Consider the following 12,586-nt stretch of genomic DNA (forward strand, 5'->3'; position numbering starts at 1 on the left):
CATAGTACTTAGGGAAAAATGACAGTTTTCTTATTTTCTTTTTGAAGCCAGTCTTAAAGGTGGACCCTTTTCCCAGTTTTATTGAGATATAATTGACATACATCACTGTATTAATTTAAGATGCACAACATAATGGTTTGACATATATATTGTGAAATGATAATTGCAGTAATTTTAAGTATCCATCATATCATATAGATACAGTAAAAAGAAAGAAAAAATATATTTTTCCTTCTGATGAGAACTCTTAGGGTTTACTCTCTTAACAACTTTCATATGTTTCGTACAGCAGTATAACTCTAGTGCATCCCATAACTGTACAGGTGTAGATTACATCCCAAGTACTTATGTATCTTATAACTGAAAGTTTGCACCTTTTGATTGCCTTCATTTAATTCTTCCTCTCCCCACCTCTGGTAATGAATGTGGTTTTTCATTTTGTTCTTGCTTTTTTGTTCCATATATAAGTGAGAGCTTAGCATAATGCCCTCAAGTTCCATCCGTGTTGCTGCAAATGGCAAGATTTCATTCTTTTTATGGCAGAATAATATTCAGTTGTGTTTTAAACCACACTTATTTTTCCTTTTTTAAAAATGACTTTTGAATGAAGTATCGTTGCTTTACTTTATAGTGTTGTTATTTTCTACTGTATAGCAAAATAACTCAGCCATACATACACATATGTCTCCTCCCTTTTGGATTTCTTTCCCATTCAGATCACCACAGTCAGTACATGAAGTAGAGTTCCCCGGGAAGAATGGGAAATTGATACTGAGGCATATACCCTGTTGATACTATTCTGTATAAACCACGTATCTGTAGACAGACACTTAGGTTGTTTCCATGTCTTGTCTATTGTGAATAGGCTGCAGTGAACACGGAGGTGCAGATATATTCTGCTGTTAGTGTTTTTGTCTCTTAAAGTTGGACTCTGATGTCACATTCAGGTTGCTTTTTCATGAAAGTCTACATAAGATACACAGGTTTCATGGGTGGAATTTTCTAGTCTTTAAAAATTGTCCAACAATGTTCACTTAGATAGAAAGCAGTAAGAAACATGCCTTGCACAAGTTCTTTGACTTTTCTCACTACATAACTATCTGGCACCTTTACTCGGACATTTTTATATTGGTATTTAAACACTTGTGTCATTTTCAAAAACAGTATTTAGGCATATGTTTTTAATTGTAGTGGGAAGCTCCACTAATGACTGCTTACAAAACCACGTAAGTCTCTTGAAGATTGTATTGTAATAGGAAAATTTATGCTGTGAAATGCCTCTGCCAAGAGTGTCTTTCTGGATAGATGATAACTCACTAAACCATTGAACCTAATCCTCATGCTTATATCAGATTCCATTGTAATTGATTTCAACTTACCTGAAACTCTAACAAACAGTATATTGTCATGAAATATTTTCTACCTGAGTAGATCTTGAGTTTCTGGTAAAATTTCTTCAAAAGAAAGTATTCTATGTTTGTTTGCTACTGAAAGTGAATAAAATAGCCTTTTCTGAAATAGAAGTTGGAAGAATCATGGTTCACTATTCCCAGAATTTCTTAACTTTCTGTATCTAAATGTCTTAGGAAGGATTATAGTATGTCTTTTGTGTTGTCAAATCCTCAAGTACCAAATAGCCCTTTAGTTGTTATTAATAAGTAATGATGCTTCAATTATTGCCACAATTAAGCAAGCTTCTCTCATGGCTTCCCTTTTCTCTGGATCTTCATGGAGAATTAAAGGGAATTTGATGAAGATATTGGTTGTCAAAAAAGTTGCCATAGGAAAAACTTATGTGACAAGTCATTGGAATGCAAACAGGATATCTTGTAACTGTATCCACTTTGAATAATAGGAATGATTTGTAGTTCACAGAACCTCTACTGTAGTTGTGCAGGCTGAATGCTCAGTAAATGTTACCCTTAGTCTACGTAGTTTACCACTCTGGCTGAGGTTGAGAGGCTGGTATTCTGGCCTTCTACTCTTCTAGGACTGCCTCATTATTTTTTGTGTACTGTGAGCTGGCACAATAAACAAACGCATACATATATAGGTACTTGTATAAGTCAATAAATGCAATGAAGGGAGGGAGGAAGGGAAGGAGAACGAAAAGTAAATTTTGTCTTGTCATCTTTTATTTCTTAGTTTGCATTATCAACGTCTAGTCTATGGGTGAGATAGCCCACAGCCTGCTACAAATATGGTCTATAAGCTAAGAATAATTTGAATTTTTTAATGACTGAAAGAAAAATGGCAAGAAGAATATTACATGAGCAGTGAAAATTGTAAGATTTTTAGATTTCAGTGCCCACAAATAAAGTTTTAATAGAACAGAGCCACATTCATTCATTTACATTTGTCTGTGGATGAGTTTGTGCCACAAAAGAGTTAAGTACTTGCCAAAGAGACTGCTCAGCCCATAGAGCCTAAATTATTTGTTATTTGACCTTTAACAGAGAAATTTTGATGACTTTTGTTTAATAACTGTATAATTGTAGAAAAATTAAGACTTCTGAAAGAAGCTATTGTCTAGGATGTAGCTATAATACAATAATTTATAATGATGCTTCATTTAAACACATCTTATTTAATCTCCAGTAAAAAATGTCTTGTTATATCTATTAAAATTTAAACTAGAAACCATGTTACTTGATTATTTTCCAATTCATTACTGCTACTATGCCCCTAACAAGGAACACAGGTTGAAACAATGTATTTTAAAATCAGAAAAATAAAAATAAAATAAAAAATTAAAAATAAATAAATTAATTAATTTTTAAAAAATCAATGCTTTTTAAAATCTGGTAGTATTATTTGATATTTTGTAGAATTTGGGGTTTGGGATTTTTTTTATTTGTTTTTGAGATTAATTTTTAGTGTTAAGATGATGGGTAATTTTACATTCCTTAGTCTCTTTTTTCAGTCTTTAGGAAAGACTATAAAATAGCAGGCAAGTATTCTCATAGGATTAACATTTCTATTTTAACTTTGCCACCTACTGCTTATACCCAGGCTATTTGTTCAAAGTTGACTATAAAGTACAGTGAAGAGATTTGCCTGTTTCCCTTTTGCCTCTGGAGTTATGAAAATAGTTCAGTGTCTGGGTCAAGTTTAGACACATTTGTCAAATTTACATTTTTAGCACTAAATATGAATCAGAATGACATGTGGTTTCTGATGAAAGAGAGAATGTTCTTGTGAATGGATGTTAGAGGTTTAGGATGATTTAATGCCATTATGATTTTTTTAATGTATGGTCAATACACGTAGTGCTTTGCCAAAATTCTTATATAGTATGTACTGTTTCATGCTTCGTACTAGCTTCTGTTTAACTGGATGATTACTAAGTTTGAATGTTGGCTCCAGTAAGTCCTTTGAAAATGTGGAGATTTGAAGTGTGTGCCACATATGTGACTAAAGCCTTAATATGTTTGCCTTGCAGCATTACGGGGTCACTGCCTTTATAGTAACTAACCAGTTCTGACAGTCACATCTTTTGAAATGTATACCTAATGAACTGCAGAACTAGGCATTTTGATTTTTACAGAACTCCCTAAACTACAAACACCCAAGATGTAAATTCTGATAGCTGGAGCCATGCATCTGACTTCAGAAAAGACGACTATCACTTGTAAACTGTGCGTGTCAGTTACTCTAAGGATAATGTCTAGACTTGCCCTTTGCTTAGAAGTAAGGAACAAATCCCTTTATAAGTCACTGGTTTTTAATAACATTGTGGTTCGTTGCTTTCCAAATCAGAATCTAGAAACATCTGAGAGTTTACCAAGGATTCTATAGGGATTGTCACAGCAGGAAATACTAATAGAACACACTGGAATGATGACTGAGTTGAAGGGGGAAAGATGATAAATTATGGTGCGATGACTGCTTGCTCATGTAGAAGAGTGAAGGGAATATGTGAAGGGAAAAATATGTGAGAGAGCCCAGATTGTGATGTTAATCTAGAGACAAATGTTCTTCTTTAAATTTTACTTTTAAAAAAGTTTACTAAAAATAAATATATGATAATTGCTGCAAAATATTTTTCAAAAAGCATAAGTCTTTTCCTTTAAGCTACTTTTCAGAGAAACATTCTATTAAAGATACTGCGAAATCTCACATAATCATACAAATTTTGGTGTTGCTAGTTTGTGGGAATTACTTATTTATCTCTTTAATATGCTACTTCTTATGCAAATAAGTACACTTTTTCAAGTTTTTGAACTATTACTAGTATAGTGATGCTAATTAAGGTTATTTACAATGCTTATCTTTTGCCAGGTATGTTATTGAATCTCATCCAAACCTTGTAGTTACCCTGTGAGAAACTGTGAGACTGTAGACTCCATTGAGAGCAAGGATATTTGAATGATTTATTCATTGGTACATCCTTAGAATAGCATGTCACTCAAAGTTGTCACTCAGTAGATATTCTTTGAATGAATGAGTGGATGAGTTGCACTTATCCTCCACCATGTTTAACCTGAAGCTCAGATAACTGAAGATCGCATTGATATTGAGTGTATGATACAACCAGAATATAATCTTTTGGTATCTGATTTCATATCATGAGCATTTATCCTCTTCAAGTTAATTACCTCATCTACCATCACCACTTTATTTACCGTTTATGAAGTTAAAGTAATTTCATTTTGTTGTTGTTTAGTCACTAGGTCGTGTCCAACTCTTTTGGGACACCAGTGGACTGTAGCCCGCCAGGCTCCTCTGTCCATGGGATTTCCCAGGCAAGAATACTGGAGTGGGTCACCATGCCCTTCTCCAGGGGATCTTCCCAACCCAGGGATCAAACCCACATCTCCTGCATTGCAGGCAGATTCTCTTACTGCTGAGCCACCAGGGAAGCCCCCATTGTCTCATTTTACTGTGCATTAAATGTTTCCTTCACATATGTCAGGAGATATTGCTGATGTGTTGACATTCAACATTAGCTCAGCACTGCTTTGTTAGAATAACATCACTCACTTTTGCCCATCCACACATTGTCACCAAGTCGTACGTGTGAAAGAGATACATCTCAACAATGTGACAGAGAAAACCTGGAACAGACTGGATTTGTTTGTGAATTAACCAGTTAACCTATAAATCTCGTATCTTTTTATGTCAGCTGCCATATATTTAGGGTTGAAGGAGGTAGTATTTTGGGGGGAGAGGAGAGTACTGAAATGGAAGAGTAATTCATCTCACTTTTTGATGTATTACTAAATTTTTGTGCATTTTAAAACTTGTGCCTTTCAGCAGATGAGATGGCAATGATATGCTCTTTATTACTGGTGCTTTTACTATTTATTCACTAATATAAAACATGTGCAAGCAAACTTAAATCCTGTATGTTGCCTTCATTTTAACCCTCACTCTTTCATGAATGTAAGAAAAATTTCTAACCCAAAGACATTAACTTTTAAAGTCTTTTGTCTGTGTTTTAACAAGAAATTATCATACTATGTTCTTGTTCCTGATACACTGCCGAGTTTCCCTGAAGCAGACTTAGCAGCCTTTGTCCCTTGGAGAAACTCTCATAGCCTATTACTCAGCCTGGCCAGCCCTCTCTATGTGACTACCTAAGGAGGTACATATCCAGGTGTCAGTTGTGGGGGTGCTCTTTGTTGAAAGCCAGTTTTGTTTTATTTTGTTTTTAAGTTTTATAGAACTGAGAAAAGTTTTCAAATTGTTGAAAATGTAAAGAGAGATTTAATTTAGAATGTGAAGTGTAGTGTGAATTGAACCAAAAGGGTTTGAAAGTGGATTTTCTGAGATGAGTCTGTGTTATTAGAGTTATAAATGTTTTCCTTAGTTGTATGCGTATTTTCTCTTTCACTAATATAGTGAGCACAATAATAGTCCCCCAAAGATTATATCCTAATCCGTGGGAACTGCTCTCTCTGCTCAGGGTCCCACAAAGCCATAACGTGTAAACCAGACTGCATTCCTTTCTGGAGTTCAAAATCTTTTCCAAACTCACACAGTATTTGGAAAAATTAAGTTCCTTCCTGATGCTGGGATGAAGTACTACCTTTCCCTGCCATTTCCATTCAAAAAACACTTGTTTGCGCCTTCTGTCTGCAAAAACAGAGTCTCATACAATGTAGCATAATCATGGGATTGACATACTATCGATATAGCATTATTCTATGGTTTTAGAAGCAAATCACATATCTACTCTTATTCAAGGGGAGAAGTTATACAAAGGGGTGACTTAGTAAGGCTCTTGTTAGAGTAGGTCAGTCACTTCCCAGATACATTTATGTAGCAGCTCCCTTTGGCATTGATAGGGAGGATATATTACAGACAGAGAAAAAAGGCCGGTTAGGAGACTTGGTTTTTATAGGCGAGAAATGATGAGAGCCTAAATTAAAACAGGTGCTGCTGCTGCTGCTGCTGCTGCTAAGTCGCTTCAGTTGTGTCCGACTCTGTGCGACCCCATAGACGGCAGCCCACCAGGCTCCCCCGTCCCTGGGATTCTCCAGGCAATAACACTGGAGTGGGTTGTCATTTCCTTCTCCAATGCATGAAAGTGAAAAGTGAAAGTGAAGTCACTCAGCAGTGTCCGACTCTTAGGGACCCCATGGACTGCAGCCTACCAGGCTTCTCCATTCATGGGGTTTTCTAGGCACGAGTACTGGAGTGGGGTGCCATTGCCTTCTCTGAAACAGGTGCTAGAAATCAGAGAGTGAGAGGGATTATCAAGAGGTATTTAGGAAGATGAAAGGACCTGATAATGACTAACTTGATTTGGGAAGAGTAGGCAGATGAAAAAAAAAAGGGCCTAGGGTGTTTTGTAAATACATGGCCTGTCACAAGGATGAAAAGAAGTACCATTCATTGAACAAGGGAATATAGAATCAGCAATCAGATTTGGAAAGTAGTGGATTCCTTTTAAAGGGCACACCTGTCCTTTCCTATGACCTGTTATGATCAAAAGCTGAATTTACCACCTAAAATACATTATCTCATTAAAATCTCATAGCACCCGAATGAGAGAGAATCATTATCCCCATTTTAGAACTGTGTAAACTGAGGCTTTGATAATTAAATGGCTAGCTTATGGTTATGAAGATATTAGAAACAGTAACTAAATTCCAACCCAGGTCTGTCTCCCACTGAGTTAGAGATTCCGTGGACCACTCAGATGGATAAGTCAAAGAGGGTGTTGTTGTGGATACACTTCAGCAGAGAGGGCTGTGCTAGAGATGCAGATACAGAAGTCATTAGCTATATAGGTGTTAGCAGAATCCTTGACAGTTCTTGAGGTCACTCTAGGAACTATGCAGATAAGGATTTAACTCTGGGGAGCTCATTTAAAGGGTAAGAAAAGTAAAGATTTTCTACTAAGAAAATGGAGAAAAAGTGATCATAAGGTAACAGGAAAATAAGAATTAGTATCATGGTGACCTCGAGAAAAGAGAATAGCAGGCAGGAAAAAAAGCCGTGGCCAAGATCACCAGATGTGACAGTTCTGTCCGAGTGCCCTTGTAATATGTTCCTTTCCTCATTAGCCTGTCTTCTTGAAGACCAGTGAAGCTTGAGAGAATAACCATTTCAGTGGAAAGAATGGGTTGTGAACAGGAGGAAGTAAGAATGGGTTAGCATGAGCAAGTGTATTGAGAGATGACTAAATGAAGAGGGAAACCTCCTCTTTTTACCTGAGCACGCAAAAACGTAGGCAAATGTTCCAGGCCAGCTTCTCTATGTGCTTTAGTCTTTGCAAACTACTGTAGAAACACCCATCTTATGGTAAAACTGGTACAGAAAATAAACGAATTAATAGTGACCATAAAATCCATTAATCTCGGATGAGTAATTCTTTCAGCAAATTTTAAAGGATTCAATAGAGTTAGCTCCTTGCATCATTGGAAATTTAGTTGTTTCATCCTGTGTCGGTTCTATAAAACCTTGCATATGACATACACCTGCATGGAAGTCCATTTATTTTAAATTGATATTGTAAATAAAACATTCATAATACAATACAACAAAGGATATGGAAATGTAATTTGTACATTTTGGTAATTTACACAATCCTAAAACATTAATATTAGTGATTCCTGAGACTCTATTTGAGTATTCTTTTTAGCTGTGTCACCAGGAAATAATTATAATAAGCCATATGTTAATGGAATAACACTTGGTCTAATATTAGATTTTTTTTTATAAATCATTATAGGGAAAATTAGCTTTGAGAACCAGAACATATTATACTGTAACTGATTAAACACATTTTCAGTTTAGTTCAGTTCAGTCGCTCAGTCGTTTCCGACTCTTTGCGACCCCATGAATTGCAGCACACCAGGCCTCCCTGTCCATCACCAACTTCTGGAGTTCACTCAGACTCACGTCCATCAAGTCAGTGATGCCATCCAGCCATCTCATCCTCTGACGTCCCCTTCTCCTCCTGCCCCCAATCCCTCCCAGCATCAGAGTTTTTCAAATGAGTCAACTCTTCGCATGAGATGGCCAAAGTATTGGAGTTTCAGCTTTAGCATCATTCCTTCCAAAGAAATCCCAGGACTGATCTCCTTCAGAATGGATTGGTTGGATCTCCTTGCAGTCCAAGGGACTCTCAAGAGTCTTCTCCAACACCACAGTTCAAAAGCATCAATTCTAAAGCGCTCAGCCTTCTTCACAGTCCAACTCTCACATCCATACATGACCACTGGAAAAAGCATAGGCTTGACTAGACAGACCTTAGTCGGCAAAGTAATATCTCTGCTTTTGAATATGCTATCTAGGTTGGTCATAACTTTTCTTCCAAGGAGTAAGCGTCTTTTAATTTCATGGCTGCAGTCACCATCTTCAGTGATTTTGGAGCCCAAAAAACTAAAGTCTGACACTGTTTCCACTGTTTCCCCATCTATTTCCCATGAAGTGATGGGACCGGATGTCATGATCTTCGTTTTCTGAATGTTGAGCTTTAAGCCAACTTTTTCACTCTCCTCTTTCACTTTCCTCAAGAGGCTTTTTAGTTCCTCTTCACTTTCTGCCATAAGGGTGGTGTCATCTGCATATCTGAGGTTATTGATATTTCTCCCGGCAATCTTGATTCCAGCTTGTGTTTCTTCCAGCCCAGCGTTTCTCATGATGTACTCTGCATAGAAGTTAAATAAGCAGGGTGACAGTATAAAGCCTTGACACACTCCTTTTCCTATTTGGAACCAGTCTGTTTTTACTACATCAGATATATCATTAATAGATATTTTGAATGAGGATAGAAACTTTAATTGAAAAAATAATCAAAACTTTTAAATGGCACATTTTGCTGTATTCTATTTTTTGGTAAGTCTCAGCTAAATCAAAGCTTATAATTTAGTCACTCCTTATAAAATTGTCAGTTCAGTAAAATCATTGGCCTTAAAAGTTTGCCCTAGAAATCTACTTCTCCATTAACTTATCTAAATATGTAACTCCCAAAGCTTTCCACAGCAGTAATGGATACAAAGCATGTATAAAATCCTAGCTCCTATGCATAGTAGTGTGAAATGGGAAATTAAAATTCCTACAATAAGCAATTCCAATTATATTTGGGATTTCTCCTAAACTTTGTTGCAAACAGAGTAACTTGTTAGACTAGGCTAAGGATTAGGAAACATGCTTTAACTTCAAAAGACCTATGTTTCAATCCTGCTATGTACCATCTACCAGTTTTATGTCTGGGAGCAAATTATATAACATTTCTAAGCCTGCTTTTCTTAATTGCACTACTTTATGGATGTATTTTAAACATTAAATGAGATGATGTGTACAAAATTTGGAGTGTACTGCCTAACAATTGGTAAGCATTTGACAGGTACATATATGTATGTATCTATACAATGTGTGTATATACATATATATATATATATATATAAATTGACATCAATCATACTATCTATACATATATATATTTGTGAATACACATGTATTTTTAAATTCTGTTGCAAATTCTGATGCCATTAACTAGAATAAGCAGTGAACAAAATACACAAATGTCTCTTTAAAGTTTATATCTTTGTGGGAGGAAACAGGCTATGAATAATATGTGCATAATTATTTTACAGCATTACATAAATTTGAGTACACTGTATTAGGAAAAGTAGAAAGGAAGCAAAACCTTTCATGACAGACCATAGATGAATCTGCCTGGTATAAAAGAACAGTAGGTAATTTATGTAGCAGAAAAAGACTCACAATAAGGAAGGACAATTTCAGAACACTGAGAATAAAAGTATACTTTTTGTAAAGTTTATAGTTCAGTTCATTTCAGTCGTTCAGTCGTGTCCGACGCTTTGCGACCCCATGAATTGCAGCACGCCAGGCCTCCCTGTCCATCACCAACTCCCGGAGTTCACTCAGACTCACGTCCATCAAGTCAGTGATGCCATCCAGCCATCTCATCCTCTGTCGTCCCCTTCTCCTGCCCCCAATCCCTCCCAGCATCAGAGTTTTTTCCAATGAGTCCACTCTTCGCATGAGGTGGCCAAAGTACTGGTTTCAGCCTCAGCATCATTCCTTCCAAAGAAATCCCAGGGCTGATCTCCTTCAGAATGGACTGGTTGGATAAGGTTTATATAGGATTTTGGCTTTGATCTTGAACAGCCTTGTCGGATTTGTAAAGCAAATACTATATCTACATATTATAGAAAAACACAAAGGATTACAGGAGGCAGGTTTGTTCAAGTTTACACCATTGTCAAGTTTAAGACAAGAATAAGAATAGTGGACACTATTGCAGGTTTGGGGAAATAGGTATATGTTCTTTTCAGTAGTAGTGTCGAGATTGCCATTAACTGGGCTGTTAATGAGCAATGTTTATCTACTCCTGAAAGCTAACTGCAAAAAGAGAACCATCATAGAGCACAGTTACACTTGTAGTAAGCATTCAGCATATGGTAAAACGGTACTAATTTGTTGTATTCCTTCTAATGTAAATAGCATTAGGCAGACTCAATAGCAGTGTCCTGAATTATATAGTAGCTTTCAGTTTAGTTCAGTTGCTCAGTCATGTCTTACTCTTTGCGACCCCATGAATCGCAGCACGCCAGGCCTCCCTGTCCATCACCAACTCCCGGAGTTCACTCAGACTCATGTCCATCGGGTGGGGGATGCCATCCAGCCATCTCATCCTCTGTCGTCCCCTTCTCCTCCTGCCCCCAATCCCTCCCAGCATCAGAATCTTTTCCAATGAGGCAACTCTTCACATGAGGTGGCCAAAGTACTGGAGTTTCAGCTTTAGCATCATTCCCTCCAAAGGAATCCCAGGACTGATCTCCTTTAGAATGGACTGGTTGGATCTCCTTGCAGTCCAAGGGACTCTCAAGAGTCTTCTCCAACACCGCAGTTCAAAAGCATCAATTCTTCAGCGCTCAGCCTTCTTCACAGTCCAACTCTCACATCCATACATGACCACAGGAAAAACCATAGCCTTGACTAGACGGACCTTTGTTGGCATAGTAATGTCTCTGCTTTTGAATATGCTATCTAGGTTGGTCATAACTTTCCTTCCAAGGAGTAAATGTCTTTTAATTTCATGGCTGCAGTCACCATCTGCAGTTATTTTGGAGCCTAAAAAAATAAAGTCTGACACTGTTTCCACTGTTTCCCCATCTATTTCTAATAGGTCTAATTTTAAATACTTACATTCCACTTTATCTTTTTTAGTAATAACCAGAACATGATTTCAATCTATAGCTTGACTTAATTATATCTCAAATTATTTTTTTATTGCTTGAGCTAAATGTTAATTTTTTAATCAAGAAAATAATAGGTGAGCAAAAAGAAAAAGGAAGAAAAAGCAATCCTAGTTCATATTCCCTAATATGAAACTAAATGTATTTCAGTGTTCAGAATTATGTGAATAGGAAAAGGTAATATTCACATATAATAATGTATTAGGTAAAATGGCTTGCAGAACCTTGGATCACAGTGAAATCCATTGTACTATTGCTACAGTGAAACTTAGAAGTCCTCAAAGCAAGTATAACAAATACAGGTTATAAGTAGCCTTAGGTAAGTGCAGAGTAGATTTTGTGACTAAAGTAGTTCAAGTTAGGACAGATTTTACCATCAAAGCAATTAAAAAAAAAAAAACTTTTGAAATTTAGAGCTGCAGAAAAAAGATCATAAGCCCACATTACAAATACAGTGTAACCCCCTACTTATATAGAAGAATTATAATATAAATTTTTTTTTTTTTTACTCTGTAAGATATCACAAATATCTCTGCTTGACATATTTGGGGGAGAAGGGAGGAGTATTTTATTTTAGTATCACGATTCTCAGAAATATTGTTATTTACATTTTCTCACAGATTTATTGGATCACAAAAATGGAAAACATAATTGTAGACTGATTTTACATGTGGTTTGACCAGGGCCCCAGCTTCTTTTTTTGGAGTTTTTGGCTCTGTCCTCCTTAGCTGGGGGCAGAGTTAAGCTTTGGTCTTAGGTCAACTTTCTCATTTTTTCAAATGGCTTCAGAAATTCCAAAACATATCTACAGACCAACCAATCAACCCTGATGGATAGAGGTCATATTGGATTCTCTTTAACCTTCCTATGAAGTGTTTCTTTTTTTTATTATTTCCATTCAGACT

At 36.5% G+C, this 12,586-nt stretch overlaps 1 protein-coding gene and 1 long non-coding RNA gene across 2 annotated transcripts in view; both read left to right on the forward strand.

The window, feature by feature from the left end:
* Positions 1 to 12,586, forward strand: part of SEMA3C (semaphorin 3C) — a 212,177-nt gene that overhangs the window by 161,521 nt on the left and 38,070 nt on the right. The window lies entirely within an intron of this gene.
* LOC120878119 lies at positions 2,843 to 6,778 on the forward strand. Its single transcript, XR_005724463.1, has 2 exons — positions 2,843 to 6,378; positions 6,672 to 6,778. It is a non-coding gene; the product is annotated as an uncharacterized LOC120878119 (long non-coding RNA).

Source organism: Oryx dammah, unplaced genomic scaffold (genome assembly GCF_014754425.2).
Source record: "Oryx dammah isolate SB20612 unplaced genomic scaffold, SCBI_Odam_1.1 HiC_scaffold_18, whole genome shotgun sequence".
Taxonomy (NCBI): Eukaryota; Metazoa; Chordata; class Mammalia; order Artiodactyla; family Bovidae; genus Oryx; species Oryx dammah.